Source organism: Ananas comosus, linkage group 12 (genome assembly GCF_001540865.1).
Source record: "Ananas comosus cultivar F153 linkage group 12, ASM154086v1, whole genome shotgun sequence".
Taxonomy (NCBI): domain Eukaryota; kingdom Viridiplantae; phylum Streptophyta; class Magnoliopsida; order Poales; family Bromeliaceae; genus Ananas; species Ananas comosus.
The window spans coordinates 9,284,809-9,311,587 of NC_033632.1; the positions used below are offsets into that span (position 1 = coordinate 9,284,809).

The 26,779-nt window shown below is 42.2% G+C and overlaps 2 long non-coding RNA genes across 5 annotated transcripts; one reads left to right on the top strand and one right to left on the bottom strand.

Annotated features, from left to right (window-relative positions):
* On the top strand, positions 5,493-7,561 carry LOC109718941. 4 transcript variants are annotated; one of them, XR_002218569.1, is made up of 6 exons: positions 5,493-5,618; positions 5,741-5,822; positions 5,912-5,981; positions 6,079-6,146; positions 6,265-6,326; positions 7,534-7,561. It is a non-coding gene; the product is annotated as an uncharacterized LOC109718941 (long non-coding RNA). The 4 variants fall into 4 exon arrangements; XR_002218566.1 differs by having other exon boundaries at positions 6,262-6,326; positions 7,534-7,553; XR_002218567.1 differs by having other exon boundaries at positions 6,082-6,146; positions 6,262-6,326; positions 7,534-7,553.
* LOC109718058 lies at positions 17,931-20,392 on the bottom strand. Its single transcript, XR_002218358.1, has 3 exons — positions 20,307-20,392; positions 20,137-20,226; positions 17,931-18,051 (listed from the first exon to the last, which is right to left on the bottom strand). It is a non-coding gene; the product is annotated as an uncharacterized LOC109718058 (long non-coding RNA).

The window sequence follows — 26,779 nt, forward strand, 5'->3', positions numbered from 1 at the left end:
TGAGCTCCAAGCTCCCTCAAGCAAAATCCTCTTCTTCTTCTCCTCCTTCTTCTTCTTCTTCACTCTCTAGAAAATGTAGGGAGAGGGTAAGAATGAGAGAATGAGAGAGGGAAGAGGGGGAAATGGCTAATAAGCCCATCTAATATAACAAAATCCAGTGAGGCCCCTCAAAAATCCAAAATTGCATCAGCCCGAACTGGGCAGTTTTCGCCCAGAGGGACCGGTCTCTCCCCAGCAGGGACCGGTCTCTCGCTGCGAACCCGAAAAACCAGCGTTCGGGAACCGGTCTCTCCCTGCGCGGGACCGGTCTCTCACTGCGAAGACGCGTTCGGGAACCGGTCTCGCCTGCCAGGGACCGGTTGCCTCAGGCTGCCTCAACACTGCTCACTGGGGGGACCAGTCTCTCCTTCCAGGGACCGGTCCCCGAGAGTGAAAACTCTCAGGACTTGTCCAAAGTTCGAGATTTCGAACTTTTCGGGTCGGGGAACATTTTATAACCTTCCACCAAGTGTGGAAAAGCTCGAAATACAACCAAACACTCGACCCTCGCAATTTGCAAAGGTCCAGTGTGTTACATTCACCGCTCCTAAAAAGGAGTTTCGTCCGCGAAACTCAAAAGGACAAAATACCTCAAGCCTCCATCTGAAAAAGATGGGGATAGCGCTCCCGAAGTGCGCTCTCCAGCTCCCAAGTGGCCTCGCGCTCCCGAAGTCCATTTTGCCTATTTGCTCTCGCGGACTCCACTCCAAAGCATTTTTTGTGTTTTGGGCATTCTTAACTCCCACTAAGGGTATTCTCTCGACAGTCAGTCGATCCTGGATGAAGTACAATCCTCGGATCTCGAGAATTTACTTCCTTACAACTTTTGTATGTCGGATTGGAGTTGACGAACTTGGTCGATCAAGGCTTGATTGGACTTGTGCGATTCATGNCTTCCAGGGACCGGTCCCCGAGAGTGAAAACTCTCAGGACTTGTCCAAAGTTCCAGATTTCGAACTTTTCGGGTCGGGGAACATTTTATAACCTTCCACCAAGTGTGGAAAAGCTCGAAATACAACCAAACACTCGACCCTCGCAATTTGCAAAGGTCCAGTGTGTTACATTCATCAAGTCCATAAATGCTGCAGGGGCATTGGTAAGCCCGAACGGCATCACCGTGAACTCATAATGGCCATATCGCGTACGAAATGCCGTTTTGTGCACATCCTTCGGCTTGATCTTCAACTGGTGGTATTCCGACTAAAGATCAATCTTCGAATATACCCGAGATCCTTGTAACTGGTCGAACAAATCATCAATCCTCGGTAACGGGTATTTATTCTTGATCGTCACCTTATTCAGCTCGCGATAATCCAAGCAGAGCCGAAATGTTTCATCCTTCTTTTTCACAAATAGTACCGGAGCTCCCCACGGCGACACACTCGGCTTCACAAAGCCTGTATCGAGTAGGTCTTGTAGTTTAGCTTTCACTTAACTCCGCTGGTGCCATTCTATACGGAGCCTTCGAAATTGGCGCCGTCCCAGGAACGAAGTCAATGACGAACTCGATCTCCCAGTCCGGTGGCAATCCCGGTAACTCCGCCGGAAACACATCCGAAAATTCGCATGCTATCGGAATATCCCCAAGTGTTGGGAGTTCCCTTTGAGTCTCCACCATCGTCGCCAAATAGGCCACACCTCCACCTTTGATCAATTTCCTTGCTCTCGACGCCGACACTGTCGCCGCAAAATGCGAGCTCTTGCACGCACGATACATCACTTCCTCTTGACCGGGCTCACGAAAAGTGATTACCTTACTTTCATAATCAATGACGGCGTAGTATTTCGAGAGCCAATCAATTCCAAGAATTACATCGAAGCCGCACATCCGGGTCAGGACAAACAAGTCCGCCGGCATAATTCAATCGCCAATCTGCACTGGACAAGCCGTGCACTACTCCTTAACACTAAAAGTATGCTCTGGTGCATAGACCCTCCAAGCATCCGGACTATCCGACACCTCAATACCATGAGCTCTAGCGAATGATATGCCAATGAATGAATGAGATGCACCTGTATCAAACAACGCTCTAGCTCTAGTGCTGTTAATTAAAACAATACCTGCCACAACATTATCCGGTACGGCAGACTCCTCCACCTGAGCGGTGAAAACCCGGCCACTCGGTGCCGCTCGAGATCCCTCCGGCTGATGCGGCACTGACGAGCGTCCAGCCGACAAAGCAGGTGGCAGTCCCGCAAGTTGTCGTGGGGTGTACTAAACTGATGCAGTCGTCGGGGCAGGTGATGTCCAACTCGGGCACTCCCGACTAATATGTCCAGCTTGGCCACACCTAAAGCACCTTCCATCACGCTGGGGGCAGACTGGCGGTCGATGATCACCGCCGCAAATAACACATCGGGTAGGTCTCCAATTCTTCGACTGCTGCCGTGGATACCGAGGGGGCTTCTTAGCATTCGGCCAACCCCCGGCACTGCCCGCAGTCCGCTTCTTTCCTCTGTCCTTGTCCTTTTCCATAGACTCGCGCTCCCCACGCGCATAGGCACTACCGTGCTTCGCCCACAAAGCCCGATCCAAAACCTCCGCAAAGGTTGTAAGCTTGAGGATCTGCACCTTCTCATAAATCCTTGGCTAAAGTCCTAACAAGAACCAATCGGTCCGATCCTTGTCATCCCGAACAACATCCGGGACACAATCGATAATGTGGGAAAACTCCCCCTCATACTCTCCCACCGAGCGATCTCCTTGTCTTAGCTTCCGAAATTTATCCTTAAACTTCTTATTCTCACTATCGGGGAAGTAGTTTGTAAATACTAACCCCCGAAACTCCTCCTAAACCATAAGCGGAAGGTCGGAAGATCAATCCCACTTCACTCGTTTCCACCACACCTTCGCCGACTTCTCTAAACAATGCATGGCAAGGTGCACTTTATCCTTCTCAAAGGTATAGATATCCTCGAAGAGCGTTTCCATCGAGTCAATCCATGACTCCACCATCCACGGCTCCACCTTTTCTCTGTCAAACACAGGCGGATTGAACTTCTTGAACATCACGAGAGCCGCGAGTGCACGCTCCCTCTCCGCTTCCATGGCCGCACCCTCGGGATTTGAGGTACCCGAACTGGCTGCCGCCGCCGGGGCTGGTATAGCCGCCGCGGCCACGCCTTCAGTCGCATTCGGTATCACGACAGGGGGCGCTGGTCGTTCGACACCCGCTTGAGCCGACGTCGCCTGTTGTTGCGTCCAAGCCTCCTGGAGTCACTTGATTTGCTCCTCCTGATGTTGCACCGACTCCACTTGTTGTTGCACTATTCCTATAAGTGCGGACACCTGCTCCCGGAGCTCCCCGTCGCTACTCGCTCCGGTTTGCTCAGGAGCCGAACACGGTTTCTCGGGTGTCGACCTTGTTCGAGGTCTACCACAAGCCATTGTTTCCTGAAACGTAACAACCACATTAGTTATTTGACCCACAACACTATCGCGTCGTTACAACATACGTAACGAAACCAAATCAGGCGAAAGCATGCAAGTGAATCCATTCTCATTCCTAGGCATCATGTTGTCGGCCGCCCAACATAACTCTTGAAATAGAGAACAAATATCCACTTGAATTAATCCCTAATTACCATTAGAGACATACCAACACTAACCCAATCCACATGGCTTTCGCTATAAATCAATTCCACGTGGCTCACGTCCCTAGATCCTTAAAGTTTTCACCCTAAGGGTTTCTAGGTCCATCCTAACTTTCACTTTTCTATGCCACACTCTAGGCCACACTTGCCGTAATGCCACACTTGCCGTAATGCCACAATGGTTTAACCTTGTTTAGCAATTCATCTCTCGGTGCCAATCTCGTCGCTAATGTCAATGTCACCTTTGTTTACTATTGTCATAGTCCACATCACATATTCACACAAGTATATGGTTCCACACACGTCTCACATGGTTCCACATCAATTAATATGTTCACCTACTTAGAAGCATATAATTGAATCTCAACCAATAACCACATGTCACTCTACCCTATCATGCATGAATGTTACTATTCACATATATGCTCAAATAAAGATAACATAGACATAGAAGGAAACTCAGAGATTCCGGATAGCACCCCCCACCTTGTAGGAATGCTAAGAAGCCACGATCCAAATGTTGTGATTTTTAGACGTCAATTTCTTCCGACTGCGGCAAAATTGAGCCAAAACAGGCTTTTTTCTCGATTTCTCCACGTACACTTGTCGAATTGCCAAACCGAGTTCGCCAACGCGTTAGAATACCTAGCAATTAGGGTTACATGAGATCAATTCCAACTTTAGACCTCATATTTACAAAACCCTAAAACATAGCCCTAGGTTTCACCTAAACCTCATAATATCCACCATTAATGGATATCAATGCATCAATTACCCACAATAACTCCTAGAAGCACATACTAGAAGAAATTAAACCAAAACCTAGTTTGGAATCAAGAAAACCAACCTTTAGGTTCAAGCTTTCTCCAAGCCCCTTGTATAATTGCAAGCACCAACCTCCACTTGACCTTCTTCTCCACCAAAGTCCCTCCAAAGGCCTCTCTTGGTCAAGCCCTAGAGAGAGAAGGAGGGAGAGAGAGAAGTTATAGAAAGAGAGAGAGAAGCCCTAAATGTGTTGGGGTAAGAGAAATGAGAAGAAAACCTCATTTCTCAAACATATACACACCCACACTTACACATTTGCACATTAGCTCCTCCAACTTCACTAATTCAAAGCAGCCCAAACTGGGCAGATTTCGCCTACAGGGACGAGACCCCGAGAGCATGATTTTTCAGCATTTTGCTGAAAAATCACAAGCCAACTCTCCTGGGTCCTCTAACCCCTATGCAACTCATTCCCAAGTGTTTTAAACACTTTGCAGACCACTCTAACTTGTCCGAATGCGCTCTCCGCTTGTTTCGATGGAAGCTCGGCACAACTCGACGGGGATGCGATATGTTACATAGGGTTTATTTGGAATTTTTTGATTTGTAGCTTTTGGAGCTTAATTGATTGATTTTGAACCTTCCTCTAGCTTGGTTTAGAAGTGCTCTAGCTCCCATTTGGGATTTGAGAGGGTTTTTCTACCATTTTAGGTGAGTTTTTGTAATACACTGAATTTCTGCAAATTGCAGAGTTCAAGTGTGTGGAATGGAATGTGGAACTATTCTACATGTTCTAAAAAGTTTAGACAAGTTTTTGAACAAGTTAGAGGATAATTAGAAAGTTAGAAGCAAGAAAGTGCATTGAACTGGAAAAATTCAGCATTTTTTGCATTGTGTACTGGTACAACCATCACCCTGTACCGGTACAACAGGCAGCAGCAGCAGCAGGTGCGTGACAACAGGGTTATTTTGGTCTTTTTGCCTCCTGTTCTTATCCCTTTTGCCCAGCTCGACCAGGGATACTCAGTAGAGGGTTCTGGAGCTCAGGATTTGATCCTCCACCTTTTTTTTTCTCTCTCTCTCTCTAGGGTTTTTCTCTCTCTACGGAAAAGTCGTCGATTCGAGTCGATTTCGTGCCGTGCTCGTTGCTCGCTGCCTTGGCGACTCTCGGGATGCTTCCAGCTCGTGGGGAGGAAGTTTTTCTCTGAGTTTTCTATGAGGTTAGTACCTGAGAAGCTATATCTCAGCTTTAGATAAGGAATTAGCTCAATTTCTCGCTAATTTGCGATTTAACATTGAAATTTGATGCGTTTTGGTTTCACTGCTTCTAACTGAATTCGAGGAGGTTTTCAGCAGTAAAGAGGGATTCTTTTGACTGTGAAGGAACTACTTTAGCTCAGTAAAAGAGTTGCTGTAAAGCCGAAGTAAGAGAATTACTTATTTACGAAGCTAGTTCGGAACTAAACGAAGTTAACCGTGTAATTGATGCAGTTTGGATTTTATGTCTTCGCAGCAGGTTATCGAACCCCATTAAACTATATTGATGACCTCGAGAACTTGTCTACAGGGTGTTCCAGCCAGGGGTAAGCAAGAATTTCAGCTAGAAAACTGAATTCGCAAAGTTTCAGCCATTTGATCTTGTATATGAGCTTTTTGACGCCATTTCTTGTTTGTCCGCAGCAGGATTATAATTGACCCTTGTATTGTTTTCAGCTGGTTGGTGAGAGCTTGTGGAGGCTTAATTTGAGGTATTCCCCTGAACCAAAACAAGGAATTAAGTCCCAATATAGTTGCAATTAAGAATTTCGCCGAAATTGGATTTGTAGTACCCGTTATGACGCGATTCTTACGTTTCATTTTCAGCAGGGTCTGGGACTAGTTGAGCTACATCTTGGGACTCTTTTGGGCTGATTTGAGCCTTGTGATAGGTGGGTTTGACCTAACCAGAGCAAGTGAAGCTCCCCTATGTTCTATATGTCCTTATAGAATTGACATAATTGTATGTTTTTGGTGGTGGATATAGGACTTGAGACTAGTCATTAAACTCTAGTGTCGATGCATAATGCATAATTAAATTGAGAACTCTATGAAATAGAGAANGATTGTGTTAAATTCCGGGACTCTTGGGGGGCTGATTTGAGCATCGTAATAGGTGGGTTTGACCTAACCAGAGCAAGTGAAGCTCCCCTATGTTCTATATGTGACTATAGAATTGGTATAGTGTGTGTGTATTTGAGATTATTGTGATTGGTAAAGTATTTGGAGCATGTCACTATAACGTTTGATGTAATTGCAATAGAACCTCTATGAAGTAGAGAGCATACATACATAAAAGTATTCATACATAATAGTATTCTGGTTTAGTTCAGTAGAACAACTAAGAGCTAAGTTTATAATGCTTCTATAAAGTAGAGACCAATGATACTCTCTTGACTCTAAAGTAGAGAACTATGATATGATTTGTGACTATAATGATAGTACCACGATGGTGGATAGTTTCTAATGCCATATGTGAATTTGCATTTTCTCACGCGCTTACTAATCTAGTGGATACTAGTATTGTCAATATTCTTTATATTGAAAATTCCGATCAATAGATCGATGGTAGAACATAGCATACTATGCCATGATGTTTGAGATATGTTGGACTATGGATTTTGCTTGCTTGCCATTGTGCTCATTCGCACATGCTTGTGAGGGTAGCTCCCTACAAGCCGGCACTCCGGAGTTGGCCTACGCGACAGTTGCTCGCCCGTGCGGGATTGGGTGCCGAAGTGGATTGCCGTGGGGAGTGTATACTACCACGGGGCCATTAGGCGCGGCGCAAGCTGGACTACCTGGGGTAGGTCCTGATAAATGAAAAGGAAAACTATAAATGAGATTAAGTACTAAATGATATTTGATAGTAACGAATGCTTACCTGTTACCGTAGGTATCTACATATTCGTGCTTATGTTCATGTTGATTTCATGCTCATCACCTCTTAGCATTGCATATATATATATCATGCAATTGTTGCTTTTACTTTCATTTAGTACATTATGAGCCTAATGGTGTAATTCGCCGAGGCTGGCGGCTTACCCACTGGGAACTATTGTTAATAGTTCTCACGCCCTTTTATTGTTGTTTTTACAGAGCCATCTACAGGAGAGGCTAGGGATCGTGACAAGGGAGTCGCGTCTAGCTAGACATTGCTAGGAGCATGCTAGTCGATCACCTTGCTACTCGGGCTACGGCCGAGGGTGATTTCCCTATGTATAGAGAGACCACCATTGTATCTATTCTTTTTGTACACCCCGTGATGTATATTTACTTTCTGGACAGATGTTATAGTTGTGATACTTACGTTTTGTTGAGTTTGTAGATTAGATACTCCTTGTTCTATTATTGATAATCTTTGTGACTTTTACTATGCTCTGATATCTGGATAGGATTATTTTATGTTTTTACTCCTATCAACTTGTTTCTTGTAAACGCCTTATATAGTACAGGTGTATGGCGGGTCTGTGCACGTACCGGATATGCTTCTGCTGGTACCCGGGCGTGACAGATTATAGTGGTATCAGAGTCTAGGGTTCAGTCTTAGTAGACCTAGCAAACCTTAGGCTGGTTGGACTATAAGAATAGGCTCGTGAGAGACGAGGTCTAGTTGAGGTTGTTGTTAGCGAAAGTACTTTGATTGGGTAAGGTATAAACTCCGAATGGTAGGAGTTTGATCAGAATGTACAATTACTAACTTTGCAGAGGGCCACGTTGGCGGCCGACAACGTGACATCGGAAGTTAGTACGCGTTACATTTCATTACTTTCGCTTAATTAGCTGATTTATATCAGAAGTAAAGGTTCAATAGTATAGGTTTTACTAATCTATATTTGTTTTTGTGCTGCAGCTCAAGATGCCTTTGACTCGTTCGCAAGCCGCCGGGGCAGCTGAGGCGGCGGATGCGGAGGAAATAGGGACCTCCGTTACTTCTGGATCTAGTGAGATCCATGAGTTGCAGGATCAGCTCGCGACGCTGACGGATTTGGTTGCTCAGCAGGCTGCGGCAGCGCGACAACAGATGGATACCGCGCTTCGGCAGGAGGACAGAATGAAGAGGTTAGAGGATTTACTATTGCGGCAGACGACCGACAGAGAGATTCCTGATCCTATGCCTACAGTACCAGACAGAGATGCGACAATGAGAGCACAGTCACCAGTCCCAGACATACCCCCAGTAGCTCCGAGGGTAGAGCCCGGACAGGAGACAATAGTACCACCACCAGTACCTGCGACTGCGACAGGAACAGTGTTCCCAGAGATGGTGGGGATTGAGGAGCGAGAGCGGATGATGGAACGACTAAATGAATTCCGTCATTGCAACCCTCGTATCTTTGACGGGAAAAAAGCAGATCATTGGTTGGTTGAGAAATAGTTGATGCATATGGAAAAGCTATTTTATGATACTTTTGTCGAGGAGCGATACCGGGTTTGGTTCGCGACGCACCATCTTGACGGCGAGGCTTACAGGTGGTGGGTGGATATCCGTGAGGATCCTCGTGCTGATTTGTCCGCTATCACCTGGACGAGGTTCAAGGAATTATTGTTGACTACCTATTTTCCTCAGAGTGTAAAAAGGCAAATGGAAAGGGATTTGAGAAATCTGAGGCAGGGGGACAAGACAGTAGCAGAGTATGAGCGAGAGTTCTCCCGATTGCTGCATTGTGTTCCTTTTGTGGTCAGAGATGATGAGGACAAGGCTCGAATTTTTGAGGTGGGTTTGCGGCCTGCGATTTTCAGATTGGTCCAGGCGTCAAACCTTTCTACTTACAGGGAGGTGGTAAACCGGGCACTGATTGTTGAGAAGGGAGCAGAGATTATGAAAGAAAGAGATGTTGTGGATCGAAACAAAGGAAAGAGACCAGCAGCTGAAAGCAGTGGTCAGCAATCCTTCAGGAGACCACCAAAGTACCCGAGAGGCCAATCGGGCCAGTCGAGAGGTCGAGGTTCTTCAGCACGCCGTGGAGCACCCGAGCGGCGTCCACCGCCGCGTTGTGTTATTTGTGGTGGGCCTCACGTACCGCCACAGTGTCCACAACATGGGGGCAAGTGCTTCCTTTGTGGTCAGGAGGGCCACTTTCGCTCAGAGTGCCCGAGAGGTTCTTCACCTGCACCTTCATCAGCATCAGCACCTGCATCTTCAGCTCCGAGCCAGGGGACCCCGACAGCACCCTCGCAGTACAGACGACCACCGGGACAGCGGCAGTCTGATAGTCCTCAGCATGGTTCGAGTGGGCGTATGTATGCCGCCCAGACAGAGGAGGCCGCAGCAGCAGAGGAGGTCGTAGCAGGTATCATTATGCTTTATGATATTCGTGTTCGTGCATTATTTGATACTGGTGCTTCGCATTCTTTTATTGATCGGCAGTTCGCCGAGTTGCATAGCATTCAGGTAGTACCTACTTTGCATCTGGGACGAGTGATCGTACCCAACTATACCCTAGATGTTCGTGAGTTCTGCCCTCGCTGCCCAATTCGGGTAGACGACTGGATTATGCCAGTGGATCTTTTGGTACTACACAAACTAGGAGAGTTTGATGTAGTATTGGGTATGGATTGGTTGACCCAGTATTATGCCACCATAGATTGCACGAACAGAACGGTGACCTTTAGGGACCCGGGTCAGCAGGAGTTTGTTTATAAGGGGTGTCAGAGTTCATTATTCGCAATGACTATTAGTTCTTCGCGAGCACGACAGTTGATTCGGAGGGGTTGTGTAGCCTATTTGGCTAGCATTTCTGTGAGTGACGGAGGAACCGTCAAGATTGATGAGATTCCGGTTGTGCGGGAGTTCGGGGATGTGTTTTCAGCTGAGTTGCCGGGTATGCCACCTGATAGGGAAGTTGAGTTTGTGATAGATCTTGTCCCTGGGACCACCCCTATCTCAAAAGCACCCTATAGGATGGCACCCGCTGAATTGAAAGAGCTGAAGGCACAATTACAAGATTTATTGGATAACAGTTTCATTCGACCGAGTGTGTCACCTTGGGGAGCACCGGTGTTATTTGTTAAGAAGAAGGATGGATCTCTTCGATTGTGTGTAGATTACCGAGAAATCAACAAAGTCACAATCAAGAATAAGTATCCATTACCCAGAATCGATGATTTATTTGATCAGCTGCAAGGATCAAAAGTATATTCTAAGATTGATTTGCAGTCAGGTTATCATCAGCTTAAGATCAAGCCTGAAGAGGTTTCCAAGACCTTAGGACACGATATGGGCATTATGAATTTACAGTTATGTCATTTGAACTAACAAATGCCCCAGCAGCCTTTATGGATTTAATGAATCGTGTTTTTAAGCCCTATTTGGATAGGTTTGTGGTCGTGTTTATCGACGATATCTTGATATATTCTCGAAGTGACGAGGAGCATGAAATCATTTAAGAGTGGTATTACAAGTACTTCGAGAAAAGAAACTGTTTGCAAAATTAAAGAAATGCGAATTTTGGCTTCGAGAAGTAGCATTTCTGGGTCATGTTATTTCAGAGGTTGGGATAGCTGTGGATCCAAAGAAGATTGATGCAATTAAAGATTGGCCCAGGCCGACTAATGTCACAGAGATTCGGAGTTTCCTTGGTTTAGCAGGATACTATCGAAGATTTGTAGAAGGATTTGCGAAGATGTCTACTCCTCTTACTCGACTCACACATAAAGGAGCTAAATTCCTGTGGAATGAAGCCTGCGAAAGAAGCTTTCAAGAGCTGAAAGAAAGATTGACTACTGCCCCGATCTTAGCATTACCGGTTACTGGAATGGATTATGTAATTTACAGTGATGCGTCGTTGAATGGATTAGAGTGTGTTCTAATGTAGAATGGCAGAGTAATTGCTTATGCATCTCGCCAATTAAAGGATTATGAAAAGAACTACCCTACGCATGATCTAGAGCTGGCTGCTGTAGTTTTTGCCTTAAAGCTTTGGCGTCACTACCTCTATGGTGAACGTTGCGAAGTCTACACAGATCATAAAAGTTTAAAATATCTGTTTACGCAGAAGGAATTAAACTTGAGACAACGTAGATGGTTGGAGTTGCTCAAAGATTATGATTTGACGATCCTCTATTATCCAGGAAAAACTAATGTCGTAGCAGATGCTTTAAGTCGAAAATCGACAGAAAATTTGGCGATGTCGATGACTATGCAACCACTGTTGGTAAAGGAAATGGAGCAGTTGAATTTGGAAGTTGTAGCTCCTGACACGCCTTGGAGACTTATGTCATTAGTGGTGCAACCTACCCTGATCGATCGAATTAAAGAAAAGCAAGCTCAAGATGAATCCCTGCAAAAGATTCGAGCAAAAATCACCGTTGATCCAATTGGCGATTTTCGAGTGAATGATCAAGGATTGCTAAAATTCGGTGATAGAATTTGTGTGCCTGCTGATCCAAATATTAAAGAGGAGATTTTAAAGGAAGCACATCAGGCACCGTACACTTTACACCCTGGGAATACAAAAATGTATAAAGATCTGAAGTCAACGTACTTGTGGCCTGGAATGAAAAAGGAAGTTGCTGGTTTTGTGGCCAGATGCTTAACCTGTCAGAAGGTTAAGGCTGAACATCGACTTCTTGCAGGGAAACTACAGAGTTTACCCATACCAGTGTGGAAGTGGGAGAGGATTTGTCACGCCCCGGGACCGGCGGAGGCCCTCCCGGTAGCGTGCCCAGACCCGCCATATGTCTACACATATAAGGCGTCTATAATAAAAGCGGAAGTAAAAGCAAGAAAAGANCTAAATGATATTTGATAGTAACGAATGCTTACCTGTTATAGTAGGTATCTACATATTCGTGCTTATGTTCATGTTGATTTCATGCTCATCACCTCTTAGCATTGCATATATATATATCATGCAATTGTTGCTTTTACTTTCATTTAGTACATTATGAGCCTAGTGGTGTAATTCGCCGAGGCTGGCGGCTTACCGACTGTGAACTATTGTTAATAGTTCTCACGCCCTTTTATTGTTGTTTTTACAGAGCCATCTACAGGAGAGGCTAGGGATTGTGGCAAGGGAGTCGCGTCTAGCTAAACATTGCTAGGAGCATGCTAGTCGATCACCTTGCTACTCGGGCTACGGCCGAGGGTGATGTCCCTATGTATTGAGAGACCACCATTGTATCTATTCTTTTTGTACACCCCGTGATGTATATTTACTTTCTAGACAGATGTTATAGTTGTGATACTTACGTTTTGTTGAGTTTGTGGATTAGATACTCCTTATTCTATTTTTGATAATCTTTGTGACATTTACTACGCTCTGATATCTGGATAGGATTATTTTATGTTTTTACTCCTATCGACTTGTTTCTTGTAGACGCCTTATATACTACAGGTGTATGGCGGGTCTGTGCACGTACCGGATATGCTTCCGCTGGTACTCGGGCGTGACAGTTTTGCCTTTTTCTTGGGTTGGTTAAAGTTTGACTCTAGAAGTGTTCGTTCATTTCGCTTATCCCTCTTAGAATTTTCTCTAGGGAGCTAAGTGGCTAGTGGACATCTTTGTTAGCGCAAACGAAAGGGATCCAAGGAGATCTTGGTGGGTTTGACCTCACCGAAATGGGTGAACTCCCCTTATATTATTTTCTTTATTGTAAAATAGAAAATCATGCATATTCATGCTATATAGAGCATATGTGAATTTTAAAATGCTTAAAACACATGTGTTATGAATTATTTAATATTACCTCTATGTAGTAGAGAGATTTGTATATAGTATTCATGCAAGTGAATAGCATTCTTCTATTTGGCTTAAAATTATGTTCCATTTAGTGAAAATGACAAGAATAATATGCTCTTGGACATAGAACTCGTGCTTGACATAGTGGACATTAAATGTCATAAAGTGGCATTCAATTAGCAAATGGTTAAACATGTACTTGACGACATAGTGATAGGCCATTGGGACATTAGCCTTTATACCATATTTTAGACATAACGACTTGAGACTTGAGACGGATGATTACGCTTGCTTGCCATTGTGCTCATTCGCACATGCTTATGAGGGTCGCTCCCCACAAGCCAGCACTCCGGAGATAGCCATCGCGACATATGCTAGCCCATGCAGGATTGGGCGCCGAAATGGGATACCGTGGGGGAGGCTCATTCTTAGGATGGGAATGTTGACTACCGCGGGGCCATTAGGTACGGCGCAAGCCAGACTATCTTGTGTAGGTTCTATATGATTAGAACAATGTTGAACTAAAATGCTAAATGGACATTAGACTATTTGTAAATGTTGACATTCTACTAGTTGCATTGTGGACATCATGCTACTTATGTATGTATATGCTCATTCATGTTAGAATAGCAATTATTCTTGTGGAAATTCCTGCTAAGTAGAAGCATAGTAGTTTAGCAAGTTTTATTCATCCTTAATATACATGTTGTTCTTTCCATTTAAATGTTAGAATATACTACTTATGCCTCCATAACCTAGTGGTGCATTTCGCTGATGTCGGCGGCTTACCCACTGGAAACTATTGATTAATAGTTCTCACGCTCCCTGTTTTATTGTTTTTGTTACAGACCCATACGCACCGGGAGAGGCTCGGGATCGCGGTAAAGGGATCGTACTAGCTAGTTAGCGAGGAGTATTTTCTATTAGGTGATTCATCTCTCTATTTTTGTACTTGATGTAGAGAGTGAAAGTTTTTATACCTATGTGTAGAGACCACCATTTTTGTATATCTAGCACTTGTATTGGATCCTATTGATGTACTACTTTATGCTTTACATTGGTGGATTAGTTCCTTGATATTCTACTTGTCATTAGAATTTAGTTGTTGTATGCTCTGATAACTTATTAGATGTTTTATCTATCTTACCTCTTTGTACTATTGTTGTAGACGCCTTATATGTTGTAGGCATATGACGGGTCTTGACGCACCGGGCGGGCTTCCGCTGGGTCCCGGGACGTGACAGATTGTTTTGCTATCAGAGCTTAGGGTTGAGTCTTAGTGGACCTAACAAACCTTAGGCCGGTTGGACTATAGAAAATAGGCTCGTGAGAGACGGGGTCTATTTGACTTGCAAGCGAAAATATCATGATTGGGTATTATATAAACTCTAAAATGTTAGAGTTGAATCGAAGTGTATAACTTCTAACTCTGCGGAGGGTTACGTTGGCCGCCGACAACGTAACATCGGGAGTTAGTAGTAAAGGACACTTCATTACTTTCGCATGATTTTGGGTATTATTTGCTTGAGTGGGGTTGTGATAGCGTGGGTTTTACTAACTTACCCTTTTATGATGTTGTAATGATTATGCCGACAACTCGCTCTAAGTCTGTTGGGGCGAAAAATGCGGCAAACCTTGAGGAGGTGGAGACCTCCGCTACTTCCGGATCTAGCGAGATCCGTGACTTGAGGACCCAGCTTGCGGTCCTCACTGATTTAGTGGCACAGCAGGCGGCGGCGGCTCAGCGATAGGCCGATGTGGCGCACCGACAGGAGGCGCGGATGAAACGATTGGAGGACTTGCTTCTTCAGCAGTCAGTGGAGAGGGGGCTCAAGTTCCCCCACCACCCACGCCAGTTGAGGATGTAGCACCCAGGGCGCCATCTCCCGCACCGGGCTCTTCGCGTGCGGCACCCGTGGTCGCACCTCGGGAGGAAGTGGTCGTGGCACCACCTATTCAGGTGCCTCCAGCGTGGGCAGTTTTCCCCGTGATGGTTAAGGGAGCAGAGCGGGACCGGCTCATGGATCGCCTCAACGAGTTTAGGAAGTGCAGTCCCCGGATCTTCGATGGAGAAAAGGTCGACCACTAGATCGTGGAGAGAAGTGGTTGACGCACATAGAGAAGCTTTTCTACGACACCTTCGTGAAGAAGAGGGACAGAGTTTGCCTCGCAACACATCACCTTGACGGCAAAGCCTATCGATGGTGGTTGGACATTCGATATAACCCCAACACCGACCTATCAGCTATTTCTTGGAAGCAGTTCAAGGAGCTTCTGTTGGCGCACTACTTCCCAGACAGTGTCAAGAGGCAAATAGAAAAGAACTTGCGCGGCTTGCGCCAGGGGGATCGGACGGTAGCCGAGTACGAGAGGGAGTTCTCACGACTTCTGCATTGCGTGCCCATTAAATCACCAAATCCCAAATCTACTCACTGTGAGAATCTTGGTGCTCAACACCTTTAGACCATGTTTTCCAACTCTACTCTTCTATTCTACCAACATTTTATTTGGTGAAAATGTATTGTGACCACCTCAGCCATAGGACTTCGTAAACTAGAAACCAATACACGACCACTCCCTAGAACTTTGATACTTTCTTTTATTCACATTTTATTTGATTATAATATTAAAAGAAGCATTTATTTGATTATACTTCTTTGATCATAACTCTTGATCCTAAAGATTCATAAGAACATGAAAAATAACAAAAATATTAAATATTTAAAAAAAATAAAACGAATTACGTCAATTCTAAAATAAACCAATCGATCGAAAGAGAAAATGCCCCAAATACCTATAGATCCCGAGATTGGGGGTATCATCCAAGGAGCCCGAGGAGCTGATGCTTGAAGCCGAAGCCGAAGCCGAGCCTGAGGCGGACCCGCGACGCCGACACTGCCGCCGTGCTCGTGGTGTGCGGTGGCAGGGAGTGGCGAGGAGATGGACGTAGGGTGGGGGAGCGGGTGCGCCTGCGTCGGTCGCTGCTCACACCCACCGTTGAAGCTCCGCGGTGGCTCACGTCCCCTCTGATTCCGCATGGTGATCGTCGGAGATCTCTACGGCGGCGATTGCCAGAGATCTCGGGAGGAACGAAACCTGGATACGAATGGGAAGGGTTTGGGAGAAAAAAATGTCGGGGTATGCCAATGGTATTAGGCGAGGTTTGCGGACTTAAAATACAACGTGTAAATATGAATAAATAAAAAAAGTGTTGATATTTTTGGACACAATAGTTGTGTAGTGGCTAAGAGGGATAGAAGATATGTAAAGGTTGCGGGTTCAAGTCTCATTCCCTTATTTTTGCGACAGTTTTTTTTTATTTTATAACTAAAAGCTTTTTTGGTGACATACGAAATTCAAATCCGTAGCAAATGCACTACTTTTTTATAGTGATAGTTCCCAGTGGGTAAGTCGCCGAAAGTGGCGAAATACATCACTAGGTGAGGCATGCTATAATAAGGTAAGTAAACAACATATGAAAAACAAGTAAATTAAACATGTTTAATGTCCAAGTCATGCCTCTACTTCATAAAATTAACTAACATGTATATGATGTTCTAATGCCACAAGTTCTATTGTATGCCAATGCCGGTTTACATGTATATTCATTATTTCTATAATGCCACAAGGAGTAATTTATGCCTTACATTGTCATTCAACCATGCATCTATATTAATCCACATCGGTGTAGGTTTACTACCGCTAAGGTTGTCAATGTAATGATGTCTCACGAAATGTCCAACTACTGTGAATGCATCAAGTGGTAATATAAGGTAGCAAACCACTAGTATGTCCATCTACTATATATGCATCAACCATGGGTGATGTACAATGTCCAGTTAAGTCACATTTACCTAATCAACGGGGGACTTACACGTGGTAACATCCTGGCTCGTGCCGTGCCTAATGGCCCCGTGATAGCATACACTTCCAACGGCAATCCACTTTGGCGCCCAATTCTGCACGGGCGATCTATCGTCACAAGGCCAACTCCAGAGTGCCGGCTTATAGGGAGCTACCCTCATAAGCATGTGCGAATGAGCACAAAGGCAAGCAAGTGTGGTTATAGTATAGGGTCCACAATGTGGATACTCAATCATCATGTCTAAAACATGGAATCTCACACATCGACTCAACGGTCGGATTCTAGATCATTCATGTCATATCAGGTTCACAATTACTTAGGTGGTATGTCCCTACCAACACATAGTATGCCTAAAGCATGCATAGTTCGCTTGTCATTATCCTATCTATGATAATTCACTATTTATTCAAGACTCCAAGGAGGTTCATAACCATGCAATTTTCACTAGTCAAGGGGGGTCATTCTAATGCCATATGCGAAGGAGTCACAAGAAATTCACAAGATTATAATATATGTCATGCACATGCATTTCTACCGAAGCCTCCACTCATGCAGTAAACAAAATATCATGCAAGTGGCTTCATTCAATTAATATTATATGCAATTGTCCTTCCTTATCATTCACCCAAAGGCGTTGTAATCACATTCCTCATGTCTAAAACATGGAATGTCATGCCCCGAACTCCGCCCATTTGGTCGGATTCGGGCACGCCAACAGACCGCCGAACGGACAGAGCTTTTCCTATACATTCAAGGCGTCACAATCCATATAATACAATACAGAAGGTTCCAACCAGGAACTGTATTCAAACATAGATTGTATAAGTATCAAAAACATAAATACTAAACTAGGCTATTACAAGCATTCATCTCAGTTTTTCATTTTTCATTTTACATTCACTTTCAGGTACAAATAAGTTTTATAACACTGTTACAAGTTAGGTCTTTGTCTTACAAAACCGCTAAGCTAGACCACTTTGGGATTCTTCTATCTCAAGTCTTGGTGGTAGAGCGCTATCTACGAAGCTACGCTCTTTCCTCGCTCCGCAGCACTGCTCACATGGAAACCTGAAATCCCCAAAACAACGTGGGGTGAGAACTATATAAATATAGTTCCTAGTGGGTACGGCCACCCAAGTGAAGAGCTTGACCCACTAGGTCCAAAGGAGGCATTGTAACATATTAGTCCAACAGATATTCACAAATAATTTATGCAGATAATATTTACATGTATGCCTCAAGATATGCAATATGCAAATTATGCAACTATATACAATAGATCTACAGATTCTACTTTCTATCCCGCTATCCATAGCTCATATCACACTAGCTTCTAAGGTTTCATCTACCTTATCAAGCTATCAAGCTATCCACCTCACTCGGCCTCGAGTCAATCATCCGCGGAGTACCACGTTAAGTCAGACTTGAGGTAAAGGACGTCTCACAAGCACCTTAGCCTTAAGTCCACACGACTATAGGTCTATCACTGGGAGAGGAGAACCGTCGATCCCCGTGACCATAAGTCGCTCAAGCTCAACGGGCGAGGAGAACTGTCAAGCCCGTTCGAGCTCATACCGGGCGAGGAGAACCGTCAAACCCGTTGAATCACTACCGGGCGAGGAGAACCGTCCAACCCATAGTTCTGATTCATTTGTTTCATGGCATACCGGGCGAGGAGAACTGTCGAGCCAGTTGAATCACCACCGGGCGAGGAGAACCGTCAAACCCGTAGTTCTAATTCATTTATTTCATGGCATACTGGGCGAGGAGAACCGTCGAGCCCGTTGAATCACTACCGGGCGAGGAGAACCGTCAAACCCGTAGTTCTGATTCTATTCTTGCCAACAGTACCATTCCTAGGGATTCCGGAATCCACTTTCACAACTTAAGGATTTAACACTTACCTTATGTTGACGACCTTCCTAGGTCTAAACCATTCACATCCTAGTGGTCCTACTACTACTATAATTCATAACTTAGTTCAAGTACACTAAGTGTTACCATACATTATAACTTAGGTTCACTTACGCTAGGTTCTATGTCCTTTCACCTAGATCTCGATTCTAGGTTTACTTATTCAACCTATGTTCAATGACACTAGGTTCATGTCACTGGATCTATATATCATCCTAGTTATCCTTGCCTAGGATCATAGTTTACATATTCTCACTTTACACTTTATAACCGGCGAACTCTCTAATAAATCTAGAGTTATCGATCAATACTCAATTCATGTGAATCTAGCATGTTCACAATATGTTAATATTCATACATGCTCTAGCATTAACCATAATATATTCATAGCATATTTCAACAGTAGGTAACATTAGCTACTATATCATGATTCATGTATTCATTTTATCATTCATAACCTACCACTATACATATATGCATCAATGAAAACCATACATTGCTTTGGCATGGAAGCGACCTAATCGCTTCGGTGAAGCACAACCCACCTTTACTTGATACCGGAATACGAAAAATTCACTTCCCGCAACTTACGAACCATTACAACCGTTGCTCGCGACAAACGAAGCTAAAATGAGGTTTTTCTCACTAGCTTGCTGTAGGCTCATCAGAACGCCGATCCGAGCTTTCCAACGCATTAGTTTTACCCTTAATTAGGTTTTCACGCGATCAATTTCAAACTAGAATCTCAATACTACAAAATAGCATTTCTAAGCTTAGGTTTTACATAGCTTGTTATTATACAAACTCTATAAAAACACATAGAGTGATTCAATTTTTTTATTAACCCAAGAACCTCATATCCAACTAATTTAGTGGATTTATATCCATCTTTCACCAGGAATTATAGTTATCTCACCTTAATTCCAGCTATCCAAATCCATACATGACAATCACACATACATATATAATGACATATGGCTTGTTCTCTAGGTTTCATGGTAACTTCAAGTTCTAGCAAGTAAAGAATCCTTTTCTAGAGTAAGTAGAACAACCCTAGCAGCCAACCCATCTCTGGTTTCCTTACTCACCAAGAATTTACATGTATGCTGTCCATAATACTATTTCTAGGTTCACATAGCATTTACATAGCATCTATAAACTTCAGAACCCAAAAATTCATAACTTAAACCCTTTCTAGAGTAATTAACCTAATCCAAACCAGGAATTACATCACTTTACCTCAGGTTTCATCTCCAACAAGTTGCTTTCCTGCTACCAAACTTCTTCTCAGCTCAACACAATACCATATATAGCCTTTCTTCAGGTTTTCTATGGCAAAACAAGCTTTAAAATTCAAAAATTCAATGCCTAGAGCAACTAGAACAAGCCTTACCACAGAATATCATTACCTAACCTGAAGTTTCCCTTCTCCACAGGATTTTTCCCCTGCTGTTGTTGTTCTTCTCAGCTCAAACACCAATCCACCACTTCTCCATCAAATCCCCTTCATATGGTTTAGAGAGAGAAGAGGAAGAACGAAAGGAAAAGAGAGAAGAAGTAAGCTGGTTCCTGCCTGGGCATACCCTACGTACACCTGGGTTTAAAGATAAGATTGGATAATTGCAACTAAACCCTCCACAAGGCTGAATTTGCTGTTTTACAAAACAATTCTTGCAGCTGTTACAAAACAGTCCCTGCAGCTGTTACAAAACAGTCCTTACAGTTTCTTTTCTACACTTGACAGCAGCAACAGTAGCAGCAGCTCTCGGCAGCAGCAGCAATAGGAGCAGCAGCAGCAGCACTTAACAGTAGCAGCAGCAGCAGCAGCAGCACTGAGCAGCAATTGCTCTTAAGTCCTCACAAAATGCTGAACTCTGTTTTTATAGATCGGTCCCTGTAGCCCTTTAGTGTAGAATCTGCACTTGGCAGCTGGCAGCAGCAGTAGCATCAATCCAGGGCCCTTACGAGCGTCCACTACGTTCTAACACCTCTAAACATATCTAATTTATACTATTAGGCATCCCCAACTCACCAATTTAACTCGGGGAGCAACCGATTTATCTTCTTGCATTACTTTGATCACTTTGATCAAAGTTAGCTTCAACTTGGGAGATTCGACATTTGGTATTCTAAACACCTTCAAAATCCACAATTACCCTTCCTCACACTTCCAAAATGATTAGGGGATGTCACAAATTATATATATATGCCTCACTTTGATCCATTCAATTGAAATTAGTATCACAATCCAAAAACTCTCTTTCGAGTTTATTTCGCGTCCAATTTGCACCGAAACATTCAATTACTTTCCAAAATCATTCCCACACCTCCAGAATTACTCGGGAAAGATGCACATCCAGTTCAAACTTCACTTTGATCCCCTAAATCAAGGTTAGCATTGTAACCCGAAAATTTCAGTATATTACATGGAAAAAGCACTATCGACCGAAAGGTCCAATACAATGTCACATTGTCGAGGTTTAGTCATTTACTAAGTTAAGTGTCACTACATGACGTTTATATTCACTATGTCAAGCATAAATCATTGTTCACATCTCTTAATCCTATCTCGGAGGATTTTCTATTTTAGTCAAGGCCCAAGGAGGTTTCATTAAACATGCAATTCCAACAATTATGAAAGGAGACATTTACTAATGCCATATGCAAAAGAGTTATAACAATGTACACAAGTACTATAATGCATGTCATGCATATGCAATTTTCTCTACTAGGGTTCACCCCAATGCTGTACAATCTCATTTCCTCGTATCCAAAATATGGAATACAACTTAATCTCTAGATCGAATACCATGTCATAATGCCAAGTTCTAGTTGTTCAACTAGGTTAAATGCACCAAGCTTAGCTTCATGTTAACCTTAACATGCATAGTCACTATGTCACATCACATTTACCTTGTCTACAACAAGTACATTGTTCATCATGTAAGATAACTACTTTTTCTAATCCATTCACTATGTGTTTTCCAAAGGTTGAACCTTTGTTCAACTCTAGCATGCTCCTTAAGGTTACATAGGAGGAATCTATCATGAAGTGCCATTTAATGCACAAGTCCACATTGAAAGCCTCTACTTCATAGAGTATAAATTTTCCTACACATAACATGTGAGAAGCATGTATTCAAAAATTCTACCATGTCATAATTAACATGAATATGCATCAAATTATGTCTTATACCCTGAGGAAAGACATAGAGGGAATTCACCCATTTCGGTGAGGTCAAACCCACTGGATACTCCTCGAACCATTTCGTTCCTTCGAACAAAGTTGTCCACTAAGCTTCTAGTACCCTAAAAGAATTTCTAAAAGGGTTACAAAGTTCGAACGAACATCATACAAAGTTCACCAAAAATCACAAGGAAAAGAGGTGAAAATTACTTTTGACCAAACAAAACTTGTCCAAGGCTCAAATCAACTCAATGGAGCTTCAAATCCAACCTAAAGGAGAGTTCCACACTCATCAATTAAACTCCAAAAGTCCCAAAATAAGAAATCCCAAGATAAACCCTAATTCTTTCCAAAACTAGATTTTCATCTACAAATCTTACAAAACTTACAAATAGAAGTTGCAAAATGAGTACTAACCTTCAAGAAAGCTCCAAATAGCTTGAGCTAGGGTTGAAGATTAATCCACCAAGAAGCTCCTCTCTTTACTTCCAAGCTCTCTTCAAGCTCCAAGATGCAAGCTTCAAGGAGGAAATGAAGAGAAACAAGATCAAATCCCAAATCAAAAGAGGTTTGTGAGAGAAATCTAGAGAGAAAGAGAGGGAGAAACCCTACCTTGCTCCTTTCCAACCTCAACACAAAGAGGGACATGTGGGGGGGAGGGAGTAATATAAACACGTTGTAACAATTCCCTCAAGACCCCTCAAAACTCTAAAAATTATAAACTGCACGAACTGCAGTTTCTGCACTGTGTACCGGTACTCGGAGAGGAGTACTGGTACCCGGCACCCAAATCTGCCAAACCCGAGCCTCGGTCAAGCGATTTGTTTACGGCGTACCGGTACCCGCTCGATGAAGTACCAATACCGGTACTCGGTAACTCAGTACCGGTACTCAGCACCTCTCAGCCCAAACCCAAGAGCAGCTCTCTCGGTCACACATTGGGGTTCCGGTACCTCACCCAGGTACCGGTACTCAGCGCTCCAAAACCTGAATTTATAGATTTGGTGCTAAGTACTCCTCCTTGCGTTCTCGAAACACGAGCGATAGGTCAGTGCACAGTCAACGACCTTCAGAAACACCAGGAATAGCTCAAAACACTATTCTAACACTGGAACCTTGCTATTTGCTAATGTTCAGTGTGCTACACATAATATTAGGGTTCCGCCATGCGCCAACACTCACCAATGAGTACCTACTCCTGTGAATAGTGTGTGCTGCCCAACGGTGATGGCAGGTCTGCACCTTGTCCTTCGCCATTGCCTTTGATTGCCTGTACGCTCCTTCCCGTCCTTATCTCTCTCTGCTTGAATCTCCCTAATTTTTCTTCTTCACTATGCTCCCCACTCTCTCTCTTGAATATCTATGCTTCATTAGTTATAAATAAGGGTTTGGTGTTGGCATTGTCTGCACCTTATGTTGCACTTCTTATTTTCTATTCTGTTATCCTTACTTTTTGGTATTTTTGTGTGTTAGTTGACACTATAGTTTATCAATCTAATAGATTAAATCGTCAAGTATATATTTAGGAATAGTTGTAATGTTGAAGCCCTCGTCTGTGAAGAACCACCCTGCATTAGTCGCCACAACCACTCTGACCATCACTGGACAGCCTCGCTTCTTGCCAACGAATGCACCAACAAACTACATGCCTTCTCCATGTGCGATCCTCCATCTCGAAAAACATTTCAATCTAAGGGTTTCCATATTTTGTTATAAGCCTGCATTAGTGATTGAGATCTGAGAGGTTGAACACTTTGTGGTTTGGTCGGTACCTAAAGCCTTGGAACACGCTTCGAGGTAGAATCTGCTTCGGGTAAAGAGGAACCCCATCGAACCGTTCCCTCTCCAATCCACGCTTGAGACAAAGTCAAATATTCCGTTCAATCGGAGGGGTCGGGAGCAAATGAATTAGGATACACAACGTGTTGGCCCGTGTTTTCTCTGCCAACACATGCTTCTAATTTTTTTTCCCGTGATGGGATGTTCGAATCAACATTGATTTTATTTAATATATTCTACACTATTAGAAGTATTTTAAAATTAAATTTTATGATTTTTGGTACTATTTACCTAAGTAGATGAGTAGTTTGAACTATTGAAAATAAAAATGTCACATAAAAGGAAGATACGATATTTAAATGTTAAATTAGAGATATTTATCTAGAGTTTCCTATAAAAATGTCACATTATTTGGATTGTTCTATATAGTTAAATATATTAATGGGTCACATTAGCTATTAAATTGGTCGATTTTGAGACATTTTCGATAATTAGATAAATAATAATAAAAAATTATAAAATTTGATATTTAGATACTTTTACACTACAACAGAATTAGATTATAGGGACACATGTTTGGGACACTTTTTAGTAAGTGTCCCATTTATACTAAAACTTAAAAACACATCTACTAATGCTTAAATATAAAGCCCAATCCAACCAAAAATAAAAGATTACTCTACTCAACCCACTACACCCTGTCCATTTGGCCCGATTACAAACAGAAAAGAAAAAAAAATAAAGAAAAATCAATTACCTTGTTTTTTTCTCTCTTCACTCAATCCACTGAAATTCTAGACGAAGAGGCTTTACTGTCGTCCTCCTCCGCCACTGCAGCCAATGAGATAGAGTTTCGGCGGTTGCTAAATACTTAAATAAGTGTTGGTAAATTAGCAGCACTCTTTTAGATTATAGCGACACTCTTTAGCTGTCACTATATACTTAGCGACCCCACATATAGCAACACTTTTTAAAAGTGTCGGTAATTTTAGCTAGCAGCACTTTTTTAACATGTACCTACATTTAAATGTGTCGCTATAGACCGTTTTTGTTGTAGTGTTAGTAGTTCTAATCATACATTGATTCGATGTTCCATCACTAAAAACAAAGTATTAGTATAGAGACCTTCTTTGGGAAGTATCTAACACATCTCCAAATTCACAATCTATTTGTTTAACTTATTAGAACTAAGTTGCAGTATATGTCAAAAAAAAATAATAAAAGTAGAGAGTAAAAATATTAGACTAAGCGGTCAATATTGGAATTATGGGTGTCAATGACGAATCACGGCCATACACGACCGCGTCATGACGACACAAATAAAAAAATTATGAAAATAGCGTATGAAATAAATTTATAAATGTCGTACCTATTTAACTTGATCTAATTGAAAACTTGTATATATAATGACTTATTTATAATTGAGTTGCACTTTATACTTAAGTTAGAGCTAAAAACCAAATAATAAAAATTTATTATATAGTATAATTATTTAATATATATATATACTATATATATATATATATATATAAATATATATATATATATATTATATATATATATATATATATATAATATTCAGCCTGTTTATCGATCCAACTCGGTGTTTTGAATCGTTTATTAAACGAGCTGGAAAAATTAGGTTTGTGTCGCCTCATTTATTAAAAACAAGTGGATGTTGATCGTTGGTGCTCATTCCGAGTCGAAGGCAGACTGGCTCGCAAACAACGAGCTTGATTGACACCCGTAATCCGAATAGATTCTCACTAATGCTGGTCTACAAGTGGCACTAAGCAGTGGAAGTGTTCATTAAATTATTAATACTTTAATTAAGATGAGGTTATCTCCTGACACGTACTAAAGCGCCGACGTGGTGGTTTTGATGACTAATTATTACCACTCGTGGACAACCTAGTCTTACGTGCACGAGAAATTACTAAAATACCCCTACACTTTTTCAATTGTATTGGATTATTATAACGGAATTTTCTCATAATTCTAGTTGAAGTGTGAGGGTAATTTCGTCAAATAATAAATAAAAACAGATATGTTTCGGTGTGGCTTCTTCGCTGGACGAAACCGAGTCCTAAGGTAAACACGCCCACAAAAGCGAAGAAATTAATCACGCCTACTTTTTCGACTCCAAAATGTGACTCTTTTATATGTTCTTCGGGACCTGTGAAAACGAACCACTTACCAACCGACGCGTGTCATTTGGTTCTAGTGTGGTACAGTTCTCTCTGTTTTATTTTTTATTTTTTAATACATTAAAGCATACCATCTCCGGCGCGGTCCCCTCACAGTTATTTCGAACAAAAAAAAAAAAAAAAAAAAAAAAAAAAAAAAAAAAAAAAAAAAAGACAATTGCTTACGTACGTCTGAAAAATTACTTTCTGATTTATCTTTGTTAAAAGACTAATATTAAAAATACTATTTTTATATTACAATCTATTTCAAATATATTTTTAGAGTTAAATTTTATTAATAAACTATTAGTAATAACTGTTATTTATATAAAATTATTATTTTGTCTTTTCAAACATGCTCTTCTATCATTATCGACTTTTCTTATTAGCGCTTAAGTTAGAGGTATAAAAAATATTTTAATTTTTGATTTCTTCAAATATACCCTTCTACTATCACCAATATTTTTTATTTGCTCTTAAGTTAAGGACAAAATAAGTATTTTGATATTTTTTAAACTCAAATAGATATTTAACTCACGTTTAACCTAAATTAACTTAATGGTTGGTAACTGTAGGAGTATTTTGGAATAACTGATGAACATATGACGGGTATATTAGAAATAAAAAAAAGTAAGAATAAGTAAGAAATTTTGGAAGTTTTGAAGGGTATATATGTAATTATGCCAAAAAAACAAAAAAAGTAATTTCCGAATTAAATTTTTAAACTACT